This window comes from Hibiscus syriacus, unplaced genomic scaffold, assembly GCF_006381635.1.
Source record: "Hibiscus syriacus cultivar Baekdansim isolate YM2019G1 unplaced genomic scaffold, ASM638163v2 tig00110239_pilon, whole genome shotgun sequence".
Taxonomy (NCBI): Eukaryota; Viridiplantae; Streptophyta; class Magnoliopsida; order Malvales; family Malvaceae; genus Hibiscus; species Hibiscus syriacus.
In genome coordinates, this window is record NW_024062641.1 from 2,892,789 (window position 1) to 2,910,632 (window position 17,844).

Consider the following 17,844-nt stretch of genomic DNA (forward strand, 5'->3'; position numbering starts at 1 on the left):
AGACTTGAATAATCAAACCAAAGTTGTTGGAGGAATTTAGGACGAAAATGAAGCATTAAAGGGGCTCAAGAATTTACCTTTGAGCTATGGTACTTGGGTGGAAGAATGGAGAAGAAAAGGTGTAGAAGGGAAGAAGAAGAAGAAATGAAGGGAAAAGACGAAATGAGAGATATAAAAAGCACTCATCTTTTAAAATGGGGTAATTATGGTTTTGACCCTTTCTCATTTTTCTACCATTAAAAAATCTCCTATTTATGACTAATTGGGTCTAATTCCAACCCAATTTAGACCAACGACTTAAATTATAAAATTCATGGGGTTCATATGCCTCTCACGTAGACCCGAAACTAGTAGCCCGAAAATTAGGGTGTCACATTAATTAAATTAAAAATTGAAGTATATTTAAATTATTAAAATATTTTATTCAAATTTTCTTTTAAATAAAAAAGTTGATTATATTTTTAGAACTAAAAGATCATATTCGAATATTTTTTTAAAAATCCTTAAATTTAATACAAAATTAAAATAAAATAAATAAAAAATATTAACAGAATTTACTTTTTTTTAAGATTACTTGAACTAAAAAACAATTATGAATTAGATTAAAAAAAGAGTAATCCGACTGGATATAATTAAAAGCTATATTTATTCTGGGTTTTAATTAATACTACTGGTACAATTAATGGACAGTGAATAGAACAATTTAAGGCACAGACAGAAACTCGTTAACCGTCGGCAAAATTCCCGCGAAAGGTTCATGCGCAGTGCAGCTGATTATGAAAGCTACCTGCACACTTTTCAAACGGAGAGAGAGTGGGACCTACTGGCTGGTCCCTTTTTCTGCTCGTCGTTTCCTCCTCTGATAGTGTAATAAATGATAAATAAATATATAAACTTTTTACATTTTAGTTTTCTACGATGTATTTGTTTCTTAATTTATTCTTCCTTTGTCTGTTTGCCTGTCTACACTGGAGCAGCCACGTCATTTCCGAAGATCGATTTGTATGAACTACCGTTTCTTTTCAGATCCCACTAGTAAAATCTTTACTTCTTTGCTACCCTCTCATTCATTTTCTGTTCCGTTTTTCAAAACTGATCATATCCACACGTTCTTGATCGTGGACTACAGGTTTGACGATTGTATACCGATCCTTCAAACATGTCCGGTCATCTCGATCGTTTCGCGAGGCCCTGTAAGTGGACTTCTCTGCTTTTCTTTTTAAACCGTTTTGCTCCATCACGTACCAATTCTGTGATTCATACTTATTGTTTCTTGATTGTTATCTGCTTTATCATCTGAGCTGTTATTTTTGAATCTCCGATTGAAATTCAGTTTTTAAGGAATCGTCGATGAAATTCTTGTTAATTATGTAGGTTTCGAAGGTTTCACTAGTAATGATGACAGAAAAGATAGGAAATCTGATTTCGAAGTCTCTGAAGAGGACAGGAAGACTAGAATTGGAAATCTTAAGAAAAAAGCGATAAAGGCATCAAGTAAATTTAAACGTTCTCTTAAGAAGAAAAGTAGTAGGAGGAAAAGCGGTATCTCTCTTTCGATTAAGGATTTTCGAGACATTGAGGAGCTGCAAACTGTTGATGCTTTCCGTCAGGAATTAATCGCCGAGCAGTTGCTTCCTGCTACACATGACGATTATCATATGCTACTCAGGTGGGTTGAAAATTGCAATAGAAACATAACCGACGTACGATTGGTCTGTTTGTGTTGTGCTTATAGAAATAGGTGTTTTCTTGCAGATTCTTGAAAGCAAGGAAGTTTGACATCGAAAAAGCGGAGCACATGTGGGATAATATGATACAATGGAGGAAAGACTTTGGTACTGATACTATTTTGGAGGTGATCCTTTCGTACTGCAAGAATGCTCCACATTATCTCTGGGATCTTAGTTACCGCATTAGATATTTGCCTCTATCCTAAGTTTTAAGGACATGTATAACTTCTTTATTTCCGGGTTGTTTATTTACTTGTTGCCTGATTTATTTAAAGTTTTTTTCACATTTTTTCTTTTAATGTTATTATGATTTAATCAGCATTTTGATTTCTGTGAGCTGAATGAGGTGTTGAAACACTACCCTCAAGGTTATCATGGGGTGGATAAGGAAAGAAGGCCTGTTTACATTGAATTGCTAGGAAAAGTTGAACCTGACCATCTCATGCGAGTCACAACTTTGGATAGATATGTGAGATACCATGTGCAGGAATTTGAAAAGTGTTTTGCAATTAAATTTCCAGCTTGCTCCATTGCTGCAAAGAGACACATAGATTCAAGCACAACTATTTTGGATGTTCAAGGCATTGTATGTCTTATGCTGGATCTTATAATTTTATGGTCTTCCCTGCCATCATTTTTGTGTTTGTCTGATTAGAGTTTTTTTTTTTTTTAACATTTACATTGCTCACTCCCGGTCATTTTTTTCATAGGGTTACAAAAATTTTAGCAAGGATGCACAAGATCTTGTGAAGCGGCTGCAGAAGATTGATGGCGATAACTATCCTGAGGTAGATGTTCTTCTACTTGCTAATGTGCTCAGATATTTTGTGAATATTTCTTCTATTTTCAATATTGGAATGTTTATTGTTACCAATGCCCCTCTACAGACACTTTACCGAATGTTCATCATAAATGCTGGTCCGGGTTTTAAGATGGGTCTGAAAGCTGTTAAATCTTTTATTGATTCTAAAACAGCTAGTAAGATCAATGTAAGTTCAAAATGTTTGTATAATTTGGCTTTCTACTAAAGTAGCTACTCTTCTCAGTTGGTAGAAGTTGCCTAATTTTTTAAATTTCTTTCAGGTTCTGGGTAGCAACTACCAGAATAAGTTGCTTGATATTATTGATGGAAGGTAATTAATTTTTCTGGCTGCTGATATATTGATTAATTCACATTTAATTGTACTGGAAACTAAAAGTTTTTAATATATTGAACATGGTTAGTGAGTTGCCGCAATTTCTTGGGGGCAGTTGCACTTGTGCTGATCAGGGAGGTTGTATGAGGTCAGACAAAGGACCCTGGAAAGACCCCAACATATTAAAGGTCTGATATGCACTCTCTGAATAAATTTAATTTATTTTTATTTCCCCTTTTTCTGTGCAATCTCATATATGTTTTAAGTAATACGATCGACTGCCTTCATGTAGATGATTGCCAGTGGTGAAGCACTATTTCCTAGGCAGATTGTGACGGTTTCAAACAGCAAAGGAAGGGTAATTGCCTATGATAAGCCATGTTACCCTGTGGTTATATTCATTAATTATCTTTCGCAATGCGTATCATACCTTCTCAGCTTTGAGTTTTGCATTGTTAGAATTCAGTCAAATACTCTGTAGCTTTATTTCTGCATTTATTTATTTTTATACCATGTCAGATGAAGAGTAGTGACACATCTGCAGCAGATTCAGGATCGGAAGTGGAAGACATTACTTCGCCTAAGAAAACTAGGAGCTATTTACATCCAATATTGGCTCCTGTTAGCGAAGAGGTAGATACTTGCAAATTGATATGACTGATTGACATAAAAGGATTTCATTAACATTCTAGTTTCACAGTTTTAAACACCACCTAATGCCAGGATAGTCTTTCTTCTATCCAATAGTATGCATGTGGATGGTTTGCTGACTGTGTATTAAATGACATGGTAACGTCCTAAGAAGTAGAACACTTTCTTCTTACACTATAGATACTTTGAGCTTGAATTTATCACAATATACACTGATGTTTGTGTAGGCGAGAATGGCTGGCAAATCAATCTCTGCTGGTGGTTTGTCTGAGCCTGGTGATTATGTTCCCATGATCGACAAGGTTGTAGATTCTGAATGTGAGAGACAAGTGTCACGTCAGAGTCCATCCGGTTCTAAAGGTTAGTAAAATGAAGTATGTTTAAAAGCTGTTTTAGCTTCTTCTTCTTCTTTTTTTTACTTGGTTAATGTAACGGGAGAAATTATTGTCTATATTGTATGCCATCTTTAACTATAAATAGTTCTTTTTTTTTTGCCCACTTCTAACGCAAGATCCTTCTGCATACAGTGGTTAGATTCAAAATCGAATGCCCTCTAATCAGTGTCAACCCTTGAGTATCTAGGTCCTCATATGCATATGGTATTAAATTCATGGTCTCTAATGATAATCTATACCCATAATAAACAGAATATTGTCAGGCTTTGGACATCTCTTTTTTTTTTCTCCTTTCTCTGCTCATCTTATCAAAGCTTTTAACACGCTGTCACACATTTAATCAACTCATGAATTGCAGGAACTCCTCTGCTTCTGGAAAGGCAAACTCCAAAAGGAATATATGGTTATATCACTGCCCTAGTTGTTGCCTTTTTGACATTTTTAACTCTTATCCGAACAATTTGAAGATGATGAAAAAGCAGAGTACAAGCGAGTTAACATGTAGCATTCTTGAGGAGCATGTTGAAGCAACATACAAGGAGGAAACTCGTCCCCCCTCACCTGCTCCAGTGTTTACTGAGGCAAACATCGTGTCATCTGTGTGGTGAGAAGGCTGGGTGATCTGGAAGACAAGGTTGAGATGCTGCAATCAAAAAGATTTGAGATGCCTCATGAGAAAGAGGAGTTACTGAATGCTGCAGTATATCGTGTAGATGCGCTAGAAGCAGAACTAATTGCTACAAAGAAGGTAATTGTTCTCTGATGTAAGAGAGAGTTAGGGCGATGCCATTACAGCTTGTTATTTGATATAAGTTTCAATAATGATGAAATCTTTTCTTCTTTGTTGATGGGAGTTAGCGGTAGGAGTGTTATTTACTGAACTTGTATGCGTGTGAACAGGCTCTTCACGAAGCATTAATTCAGCATGAAGAACTCCTTGCATATATAGATATTGAAGAAGAAGCCAAATCTGGGGTAAGTCGAATAAGATTCATTTACATTCGACCCTTATTTTTTTGAAGATAAACAGGATCACTTAACCATTAATAGCACATCCAAAATTGCATTATTTTGAAATACAACTAGGAATATCAGAAACAAACCAAAAAGGGTTTGAGCAAGAATCGACCTTTCGATACGTGCTACTATATGAGGTTGTTGAAATACTACTCAAGATTGTAAACTGCTAGTAAAGAATACTTGAATGAAATTGACCATCTGAATTTACAAGGTGTAGTTCTTGCTTTATATACATCACACTCACGCTAAAGCCAACTAACTGCCTAACGTTCTAGCTGTTGTTACAACCAACTATAACAGCTTGCTAACCAACCTGAGTGCTAATTATCCTTTGCTGCACCCTTCTTGACACACGCAACACTCCCAACATCTTCTATGTTCAATATTCCCCCTGCTTTTTCCCTTGTTTTTTTTTTCTGTTAAACACACCATAATCTGATCACGAAAAAGTTCAAAGGCACCTTTAGCTAATGGTTTGGTAAAGCCATCAGCAATCTGATGCGAGGCTGGGACATATTGGACTCGTAGATGCTTGGCTGCCACCTTTTCTCGAACAAAATGAACATCGAGGTCAACATGCTTGGATTGAGCATGGTAAATCGGATTAGCACTCATTGCAACAGCTCCTGAGTTATCACACCAGATTGTTGGTGTTGTGTTCGAGTCTTCACCTAAGTCAGCGAGAACAGTATTCACCCAGGTGACTTCTGCAGCAACATCAGCAAGGCTTTTATACTCGGCTTCCATGGTTGACCGTGAAACAGTCTTTTGCTTCCTTGATAGCCAGGACACCAAACATTTGCCAAGGAATACACAATGACCAGACATTGACCGTCTGTCATCGACATCACCTCCCCAGTCTGCATCCGCAAATGCAGTAATAGACAAATTAGAGCCAGCAGTCGAGAACAACAATCCATAGTCCACTGTGCTTGCCAAGTATCGAAGAATCCTTTTAACTGCCATAAGGTGGGATTCGCGAGGGGCTTGCATGTACTGAGCAACCTTGCTCACACTAAGAGCCACATCAGGTCGAGTATGACATATGTACAGCAAAGATCCAACAAGGCTGCGAAACTCATAGGCATCAACTAACAAATTACCTTCATCCTTAGAGAGTTTATTAGCTACAACCATAGGCGAGGCAGTCGGATTAGCATGTGTCATCTTGGCTTTGGCCAGCGGATCAAGCAGAAACTTCTTTTGACTTAAAACAATGGAGTTAGCTTCACGCTTGACTTCAATACCCAGAAAGTAGGACAGATCACCAAGGTCGTTGAGCGAAAATTGCTTGTTGAGTTCGCGAACCACATGCTCAATATGGTTTAGCGATTCTCCATTCAGTATGATATCATCGACATATACAAGGATAAACGTGCGAGTGCCAGCCTGATCAGTAATAAACAAGGAGCTGTCAGCTTTGGACCCTCGAAACCCCAGAGCAATCAGACTATCTCGAAGCTTGTTGTTCCAGTTACGCGGTGCTTGTCGTAAACCATAAAGGGCCTTCTGTAGCTTACAGACAAGGGGTGTGCCATCAGGATTGTGTACCTCAAATCCAGGTGGCTGCTTCATAAACACATCTTCAGTCAACCCGCCGTTGAGAAACGCATTGTTAACATCGATTTGTCGAAGCGGCCAATTCTTCCACACAGCCAGTGAAAGGATGATATTGATCGTGGAGAATCGAACCACAGGACTGAACGTCTCTTGGAAATCTTGTCCTGGTACCTGTGAGTACCCCTTCGCAACAAGGCGTGCTTTGTGCCTTTGCACAGTACCATCAGCATTCTTCTTGATTTTGAAGAGCCACTTACATCCTACAGCCGTCCTTCCTTCTGGGAGTTGGACGAGAGTCCAGGTGCCATTTTGCTGTAGAGCTTCAAACTCATCATGAACAGTTGCGGACCATTTCTCAGACTGAAAAGCTTCATAAACAGTTTCTGGGATAGCCTCATCAAGATTGCTGAGAAAAACTTTGGGTTTGAAAACACCAGCCTTGCTGCGTGTGCACATCGGATGCGTATTGACTTTCACATTCAGCTGTGACACCACAGTCGGCTCAACTACGGACTGTTCGGGTACCACAACCGGCTCATCTACAGGTTGTTCAGATGCATGAAACTCATGACATGCTTCTTCATTCAAGGCTGTAGAGGGAGACACTGATGCTTGCGAGGGAGAGGCATGTTGGTTTTCTGCCGATTGTAGGCTTGACCCAATAGGCACGATGGGACTGCGAGAGGCAGTGGGGGTCAATGTAAGCCCAGGAGAGGTATTTGTATGTGAAGAAGTCATAGGAACATGTAACCGTCGTGGTTGCAGAATTATGTCTAAAGCAGGCGAATTCTTCTTCTTGGCTAAGACACGAGGGGACTGCAGCTCTGCAAAAGGAAATGTTAGTTCATAAAACTTAACATGACGAGATATGTAAACTCGCCCATCCGTTGCCAAGCATTGGTAGCCTTTATGTTGAGGACTGTACCCAAGGAAGGTACACTGCTAGGAACGAAACATGAACTTGTGCTTCTGAAAAATTCGAAGATGTGGAAAGCACCTGCATCCAAACACCTTCATAAAATTATAGTCAGGTTGCCTGTTAAACAATCTTTCAAATGGTGAGACACCTTGCAACACACGAGTGGGAAGTCTATTAATGAGATAGACTGCCGTTGTCACAGCATAGGACCAGAATTTCAAAGGTAAGGCAGCCTGAGCAAGGAGAACAAGGGCAAGTTCGATCAAATGTCGATGTTTCCGCTCCACAACCCCATTTTGCTCAGAGGTATGTGGGCATGTTACTCGATGCACAATCCCTTCTTTGGCCAGAAGAGTATTGAGTGATCTGTACTCACAACCCCAATCGCTTTGAATGGCTTTAATCGTGAGATTAAACTGTGTAGCTACCATACTCCTAAACAATTGGAAGGCATTCAGAAGTTGAGACTTATCTTTTAGCAAGTAAAGCCAAGAATGACGAGTGCACGCGTCTACAAAGGCAACGTAATATCGAAATCCGTTTGAAGGAGTAGGTGCAGGACCCCATAAATCGGAAAATACAAGTTGAAAGGGTTCAGAATATACAGTCTGTGAGTGTTCAAATGGTAGTTTATGAATTTTCCCAATACAACAAGCCGAGCAAACTTTATTGGTATGAGTTGAAATCTTTACATGTAGCTTATGACAAACATCTTTTAGAGTTTGAAGAGAAGGGTGTCCCAAGTGTTTGTGCCACAAATCGAACGCCTCTGAGTTAGTAACTAAACTAGCACTAGCTTGATTATTAACCGGATGCCTGCCATCAGCTAGCTCGAACGAGTAAAGGCCCCCGTTCTGTTTTCCTCGAAGTAGAACACTCCCAGTGACTTCATCCCGAACACAGCAATCGTTGGCATGAAATTCAAGAAAGACTCGGTTGTCCCTAGCAAGCTTGGACACCGAAAGGAGGTTTTTAGTAATCTCAGGCACATGTAAAATATTGGTTAACTTTAATGCTTGTGACCGAGAGAAGAGCAAAGTGTTACCAACGGTTTCTACATGAAGAGAAGCACCATTGCCAACAAGAAGATTACCTGGTCCCCTATAATCAGATGGTTGAGCTAGTTTGGCAATATCTGGCGTCACATGGTGCGTGGCACCTGAATCGACTACCCAATGCTCGCGAGAGGAAGAGGCTGCATTGGCTTGAGGGGGCTCATTGGCTCTTCCTTCACTGAAGGAGTCATACTGCGTGCTGTCAGCAAAATTAGCACTGCTAGAATTGGCTTTGTATCGTTGTGTGTCATTGCCATCACCAAGGAAATCGCGATCAAACCGGTACCAACACTGTTGAACTAAGTGCCCAATCTTACCGCATAGTTGACACTGTACTCGGGAACGGCCTCGACCACGACCACCTGATCGACCACCAGAGTAAGGTTTACGATTAAGCTCTTGATTGGTTCTTGAATCAGGAACAAATCGATTAGCAGCCTGTGCCACATGGGCACTCATTGGAAGGTTGTCCGCTGAAAACTCAAAACCAGCCAATTGAGTTTCAGCATCAATTAACATGTTACTTACAACATCGAGAGTGGGTTTCTCACGCATGGTGGTTATAACCGCCATAAAAGACTGGTATTCACGAGGTAGACCCTTAAGCACACTTACAATCTGCTCAACTGGTGCAACGGGGCTTCCACAGGATTCCAGCGCATCGCACACTTCTTTAACACGTGTGAGATATACATGCATGCTGTCATCTCCTTTCTTGAGAGATTGAAGCTTGTATAGCAGATTCATTACTGCTGTGGTGGAGCGGTTAGCAAAGAATTGTGTGACCTTACTCCATACGGCAGCTGCTGTCTCAGCACCAACGAATTGAGGCAGCAGCTGGGGACTGATGGTGGACAATAACCAAGACGCGAGGGCACTGTCTTGGGCCATGAAGTCTTCAAACGCTTCATTGGGAACGAGCTCACCATTCTGATCAACCAGAGTCTCTGGTGGCGCTGCCATCAAGCCAGTCAACATCCTTTCCAAGCGATGGCTTCGAACTGTGAGCAGCACTTGCTGTTTCCACAGCAAGAAGTTCATCTCATCCAAGACAACGTTCACTTTCTTGTTGGTGAACACAAGTGAACGTACCAACGAACCTCCTCCAGACGTTGAGGAGACATTCGGACTGTCAAGCGCCATTACCGCAGTCGGAGCTTAGAAGCCAAGATCTCTGGCGAAAGATACCATGTTGAAATACTACTCAAGATTGTAAACTGCTAGTAAAGAATACTTGAATGAAATTGACCATCTGAATTTACAAGGTGTAGTTCTTGCTTTATATACATCACACTCACGCTAAAGCCAACTAACTGCCTAACGTTCTAGCTGTTGTTACAACCAACTATAACAGCTTGCTAACCAACCTGAGTGCTAATTATCCTCTGCTGCACCCTTCTTGACACACGCAACACTCCCAACATCTTCTATGTTCAATAGAGGTTTTCATCAGTTGTGTAATGTTTGCATGCATGATGCAGAAAAAGAACTTCTTGTGCTGGTGCAAATGAGAATGAGATTTATGTGCCCAAAAAAGACTGACCAAGCGTTCAGCAGTAATATTTTGTATTCAGCCAACGGAAATTGTAAATAGAACAATACCGCTCCGTTACGTTGGACTCTGCAGTAGTGACTGGTTATTGTTCGCTTCCTTTTCTTTTTTCTTTAATTTTCAATGTAAAAATAGAGATGACAATGCTGTTTTGTTTCGTGTGCCACCGTTTCTTGTACTGTATTTATATTGTCTCTTGTCTCTCACTTTTGGGAACTGGAATAGGGAGGGACAAGGTTATTTATATTATAAAATATATATTGTGTATTAGGGTTTATCTTTAAATTTTATTGTTTTATATTTTAAATTTTTAAACTTAAATAAATAAGATTATGAAAATTTTAATTTACACAGTTTGTTTATAAAAGAATCGAAACTTGAATCTTAATCTAAACAGTAGATATATGGTTTATTAAATCAAATTATATTATTTGTCTCGTATTGTATGACTGCTTTCTGATTTTTTTTCTCAAAATAATATATGTTAAGTCTTCTCATTTAATTTTAATATTTTTATACTATTTGAGGTAGAATACATTTTTTTAAAAATATATAAATTAAAATTAATTAAATTTAGATTCAGAGACTTATTTTTTAACGAATAAAAGAAATTTAATTTATAATTTATATATTACATAAAAATTAATAAAATTTAACCTTTTAGACAAGAGATTTGGAGACATTACAAAATAAACTATCAATAGAAGAAAAATGGATTAATAGTAATTAGTAATAATTTAATAAACGAGATTTTAAGTTACTTAAACAAAATTTAGTTTCCAATTTTGATAAAGTAAGTATATTTAATTGTTCGTTAAACTATTCATTTTGTTCTCTCATATACATTTAATTTGTTAGTTAAATTATTAATTTTTTATTCTTTCATATTTTTTAATCATGAATTTTAAATTCATTATAAATATTTTCAGCCTTTCTCCTAAAGTCTTTTTTTTTCTTATCCTCAAGATACGATTAGATTTAAAATTAAAAAAAAATCTAATTTTAATAAATTAGATATTGGATATGAAAAGGATCAATAAAATTGGCTCGTCACTCATACGGTCATACCTGATTCCTTGTATGGTCCCTTTTTTTTTCTGGTCGAAGTAGTAAACTAGTAATATGTAGACATTCATTTTCGTCCACATTTATTTTATATATATATATATATATATATATATATATATATATATATATATATATATATATGTATGTATATATTATATAATTTTGAAAACATTTTGAAAATATATATGATATATAGTTTTTAAAACATTTTGAAAATATATATAATATAAAGTTTTTAAAACATTTTGAAAACATTTATATATTATATAGTTTTTAAAACGTTTTTGAAAATAAATATAATATATAAATTTTAAAACATTTTTAAATATATATATATTATATAGTTTTTAAAATATTTTGAAAATATATAATATATAGTTTTTTAAAAAGTATTTTGAATATATATATATATATAATTTATATTATATAGTTTTTTAAAAAAAAAACCCTTTTGAAAAACATATAACATTTAGTTTTAAAAACATTTTTGAAAACTATATAATTTTGAAAACTTTTTAAAAATATATATAATATATAATTTTAAAATATTTTTAAAAATATATATTATATAGATTTTTGGAAAATATTATTTTTTATTTTTATTTATTTACCTTTTTTATTTTTATTTTTTATTATTATTACTTATTTTAATTTTATTTTCATTTTGTTGTAGGGTCCAATTAAACGATCCAGTAACAGTCCAAATTGGGCTTGAACCAGCCCAGTAGGAGTCTAGGGTTTCCATATTTAAGATCTGGCGGTGCACTAATGAAGACCCTTGTATCAGGGTATGAATGGACGACCAAGATCAAATGCAGCTAGGGAAATAAAACCCTAAATTTTTATGTCACGTCGTAGCCAGATGTGGATCGTTGGATTTGACCAAATCCAACAGTCGAGATCAAATCAGGATCAAATGTTCCAGAAGCCTAAACATCACCAACAACAGCGCATGCACCGGTCAACACCGAGATTTTCAGTTGGGGAAATCAGGACTGACCCATCCCAAAATCCTCGGCCAACGACGGGTCTGTTATCGTGATTATCGGAATGGCCACCGACGGTGGGGGTATAAATACCCCCACCAAACAACAGTACAGCAGAGAGATCAACCATCACAAAAAACCATCATCGACCAACGAACACAGAAAGCCAAACAATCATCGAAACCCATAACATCACGAAAACACAGAACATTGAAAGCCATAGCCACTAGAAAACCGACGACCCAAACCACACAAGAACGAAACCCACGATCAAAACCAATATTGAAACAACCACAAACAAAACCGAAACCTGAATACAACAACACAAAAGAAACAGAGAAGGAAAATACAAAACAAAAATAAAAACTGAAGCATCAACCACCAAGAGCTCGTCGGGAAGCCGAAGGGACGTTCCGAGAAAGGTAAAACCTGAGCCTTTCGGGCTAGATCTACGACGGTTGGACCATTTTTCTGGCGATTTGGTTTTGGTTGTGGACTCACGGTGTTGAGATGAGTGTTTTAAGTGTTTTTAGTTTTCTTCGGCCACCGGCGATGGTGGCCGGTGGTGACGTTAAGCGGCGGTTGGCCACCGGGGTGTGGCCGGGTTTCCATCGTGTTTTGGGATTAGTGGATAGAATCTGGAGAGGAAAGAGAGAAGTTTTTGAGAGAGGGGAAAATGAAGATAATTTGGGGTTTATTTGGTATTTATGTTAGACCCATTAGACCGACCCGCGAGTGCGACCCGATCCAACTTTTAAAAAGGGTACATTATGTTTTTAGTCCCCATCTCTTTGTAATAATATATTCTGCCCTTTAATTCGAACTTATTCCTGATTTTTATTTTAATTTTTTCCCTCAATTTTATTTTCTTTTAAAGTAGTTATTTTTCTTATTTTCATGTTTATTTTTATTTTATTTTAATATCGTATATTTTTTATTTATTTCCCCCCTCATATATATATATACATTTATTATTATTATTATTCTTATTATTTACTTCTTATTTTTTTCCTTTTATTTTATTTTATTTTATCTTATCTTATATATATATTTTTATAATCTTATTTAATATTTTTTTCTTTTTTTGATTATCTTTATTTATTTATTTTAATTTCATTTTTTTAAATATTTTTTATACTTTTTTTTTTTAGTTTAGTTTTTTTTTTCTTTCTTTTGATTCATTTAGTATTTATTTATGTATTCATTTATTCCCTCTAACATCTTTGGAGAAATCTCAGCTAATCAAAGGTAAGTAACTCAAACCAAATTTTTAAATTTTAATTTTCAATTTTCGCAATTAAAGACAACCGAAAAATTAATTGGTACCGAAAGGGCGGCTCAAGGGTGCTAATCCTTCTTTAACTGTAACCGACTCTCAAACTCGACACATTTCTGGTACAATGCAGATCAGGTAAGATTGTGTCCGACCCACCTAAATTCGTTTTAAATGGTCGTGTGAATTTATTCACCGCACAGGCCTAGCAAGTAGCCTTCGGTATTCATATATCTTATGCCTTGTTGTGAATTTATTCACCGCACAGACATAAGGGAATGTGTCCTCTCTAGTTTAGCTTAGTCCACATAAGCCTGTGATGGGTTTAGGACTAAGGGTCTAGCAAGCCCAAGGGGTACAAGCGAGGATAACTCGGGTACCTCTTTAGAACCTAAACCGGGAGAGTATAGGGAATTAGAGCCCACCCCAAAAACCTCATTCCAAACCATAGGCTGCTTTGTTTTCTGCTTTACTTTCTGTTCAAAGCATGCAAACTAGACAAATAAACAGTTAGAATTTGTTTAAAATTAGCATGTGGGATAGAGATCATGTTCGGTAGGAATTAAAGCATGTGGGGTAGGATTTTTCATTTTTATTATTGTTTTGATTTACCTCACTAACTCTTTTTATTTTTGTTCTCTTTTATTTTGTTTTCATCATTCGTATCATTTAAAAGAGGTGTTGATCCACTAAAAATGTGTTTGTTAAACATGCATAATCTGCATTAATGGATAAAGGGGTTATAATGGAAAAAGATGAAAAGATCAGAAGTCCAGCCGTGGTCAAAGAATACTCAGAGGTAAAGGTTGCACAGGCAAGACGAAGAAAAAGTTATTGATCTGGACGGTCCTTTCGAAAACTACGAGAACAAGATGGCGAAACCCTAGCTAAGCTAGAGACCATTATTGACGAATTCAAGCCGATAAACTTCAGATGGAGGGCTCTAATGGCACTTTCGTTAGAAACAAGCTCGGCAGAGAGTGAAAGTCGGAGATGTAGTCCTTACCTTTTTTGGGGCAAACAGCTCGTCACCTGCACAAGTTTAGCCAAAGGAGCTAGAATGGTTCGATATTCAACCGGTGACAAAAAATACGGAAGATGAATCAACTTGTCAGGGGCTGTTCGGGATCTATACCATCAAAAAGTTTTTTGTCTCTTCAGACGTAACACTTTTGTCCCCAATAAGGATTATTTCTAATAACAAACAAATTTTTTGGATCAATGCCTCGAACATTGCATGCATTATGCATCTAGACATATTTTGCATTTTGTTATTTTTCTTTACATTCACATTAACTAACAGAAACATGTCTCATCAAAAGTAACACATACTGGATACACCACCTAAAGCATTGGACATACCCCATCCGTATAACACTCGCCTAAAAAATAAGAAGATGGAAGCAAGAATCGAGAAAATCGAGAAGAACATGGAAAAATTGCAGAAGAAACTTGAAGATAAGATAAACCAGAGTAGTCTGAGTACTCTGAATTCAATCATGAAGAAACAAGAGTCTATGGTTGATCAGATCGTTGACAGACCAGTGCGTCTGGGGTAGGTTCGCCGGAAGGGGTAACAATACCACCTACCCCACAAGTAGTTGTCTCACCTGAAATCTTACCGGAACTTCGAGGGAATTCATCTTCCATAAAAACGAAGCCCTCATCCTCTGTATTTAACCCTGAGAACAATCCAGGTTATTACCATATACCGGAGTCATACGAAGAGGACAAATTAAAAACGATAGAGGAGAAAATCAAGAAATTAGAGGACCAAATGAAGGTAGTTAAAAGAGACCATGACTACCCAGGAGTCGATGCCTCTGAGCTCAGTCTAGTCCTGGACTTGGTTATTCCTCCGAAATTCAAGTCCCCGGAATTCGAGAAGTTTGACGGGAATAGTTGTTCATCTGCTCACTTCACCATGTTCTGTCGAAAAATGACAGGATATGGAGGAAACGACCAACTCCTGATCCAATGCTTCTAGGAGAGTCTGTCGGATTCAGCCATCCGGTGGTACAACTAACTAAGCCGATCAAATATCAAGACCTGGAGGGACCTGACCAAGTCATTTTTGGAAAAATACATGCATGTTAATGACATAAGGCCAGATCGAGTTATGCTACAAAGCATGGAAAAGAAGCATAAAAAGAGTTTCAGGCAATGCACATAAAAATAGAGGGATTTGGTTGTACAAGTTCATCCGCCCTTGGATGAGAAAGAAATCTGAAAACTTTTTGTACAAACCCTGAAGACTCTATACTTCGGACACCTGGTTGTGATCACAACAAGAAGCTTTTCAGACTTGGTTATGGCCGGAGAAATGGTCAAGTCGGCCATAAATCAAGGCAAGATAAAGGATGGGGAAGCCAGTAAGAAACCTATCATGAGGGAGAATGACGGAAAAATTAACAACATCAAACACCTTAGTAAAGGTGTTACAATCTCCAGCCCAAAATCAAATGCAGTTGTACCGTCAGGTACTTCTAAACAAGATTCCAGAGAACCCATGAAGGAAAGGGAACATTTTGACCCTATTCCGATGACATACAAAGAACTCTATCAACAACTTCTCGACACCCACGTAGTGTCACCATATCCGGTGGAACCCATGAAGCCCCATACCCCAAGTGGTATGATGAGAGTACTCATTGTGAATATCACGGCGGTGTCCCAGGGCACACTATTGAGAACTGTTACGCATTCAAGAGAGACATATAGAAGATGCATCCAGAACTGGATTGACTTCAACAACTTGGGGGTATTTAAGTGAGGAAGATCATTTCATCATTTGAGGCATTCTGTTTGAATTTGTTTTTTTTTCATTTTTTCTCAAGTTCTTGTAAGTACTTTTAAATAAATTTATGTTACTTTAAAGATGCTGAGCAATGGATCACATTTGCAAACTTGTAATTCATTGAATATCAATTGAATTAAAAAAAAACCCTGTAAATGATTCAGAGTTACAGATCTTTGACAAGTTAACATGATCAAAAACTGATAAAACAATGACTTTTGACCTTACCTAGAGGATTCGCTCAAACACCGTACCATTCTCTTTCAAATAACCAATGTAGCCTTCTTCCTTAATAAGGCTTGATATTTATATGTGCATAGGTGCGGACAACATGGGGCATCGTTTGCATATGACAATTACTATACTTTTTGTTTAAGACGTTCGGTGATGATAATAATCTTCACATATGGAATAGTCGAGCAAGCAAATCTAGTTTAGGTCAGTTGTTTGAAAATTGAAATCTAAAGATGAGATTCCACTTTCAACATAACATGTTCTTCTTGACAAACTTAAGAAATTGGACCCTATACCCAGATTATAATATATATACCATAAAGCTTGAGTTGTCCCTCTAGAACAATTGGTTAAACGCCCTGGCTTTATGGATAATATTCAGCTTGCCTGATAAAGGTATACAATAAAGCTTGAGTTGTCCCTCTAAGGCAATTGGTTAAACGCCCCGACTTTATGGATAAGATTCAGCTAACCTGATAAAGGTGTTTATATATTAAGCTGTCCCTCTAGAGCAATTGGTTAAACGCCTCAGCTTTATGGATCCAGCTAGCTATTTAAATTTAAATAAGGAGTTTTGGTAAAAATGGACTAAGGGAGTTAAGGAACACTTGTTATAGTCAAATACACACGAGCACTCAAGAATTTCATTTTTAGACCGATATTTCCGCATTGCCTTTGTTAGAGGAGCCTACAAAGCTTGAACAAATGGGAGATTTCAGAGGACTGAAATAGAAGATCTAGTAATTGATAATGCTAGTTGCATCATTTTTTCCGTATCCAATTAAAATGCCAAGCCAAAGAAAAAGCATGTTGCGATAACCAAAAGAATGACATTTTTTTATGACTGAAACCTTAGGTCAACCTAAAGCCAACTCATCCATTTGAACATTTATCAAAGTGCTATAACTCTGAAAGCATTAAAAGAGATATTGATTCTTCTTATATTCTTTGAATTCATGTTTATGATTTGATTCGATTGCAAGCCTGAATTAAAGAACAATGTTTTATATAATTCTTCTATTTTCATATATTTTTCCCTCCTAAATAAGAGAAAGGAAAAAACATTTTCAAACAAGACAATCTCAAATGTGAAAAGCTACAACCCAATAAGAGAATGAGGCATGATCAAGATCGACAGACAAAGCATGAGACTCCGTCCAAGGCCAATTCATATTGCATGCATCTTAGGCATACTAAAGAGCATCACATTTATCATCTTTTCACATACATAATTTTTGCAGCTTTTAGAGTCAAGTTTTGACTTCAAGATGAAGGATCCTCGATTCAAAAGCACCTTTAAAGATTGATGGTGGTTGCTTAACTCATCAGCAAGAAGCTACACCTCAACCAACTCGACAGATTGAAAGATTGACAATCAATTTAGATGGGTTTCGAGAACTAATTTAGAACGAATCCGTTTCAGCTTAACTCAACAATGAGTAGCAGGTTTCCAGCCAGATTTCAATTC

The 17,844-nt window shown here is 37.1% G+C and overlaps 1 pseudogene; it reads left to right on the forward strand.

The window, feature by feature from the left end:
- The first annotated feature begins 924 nt into the window (after window positions 1–924).
- LOC120114710 lies at window positions 925–10,206 on the forward strand (annotated as a pseudogene).
- Window positions 10,207–17,844: the final 7,638 nt, after the last annotated feature.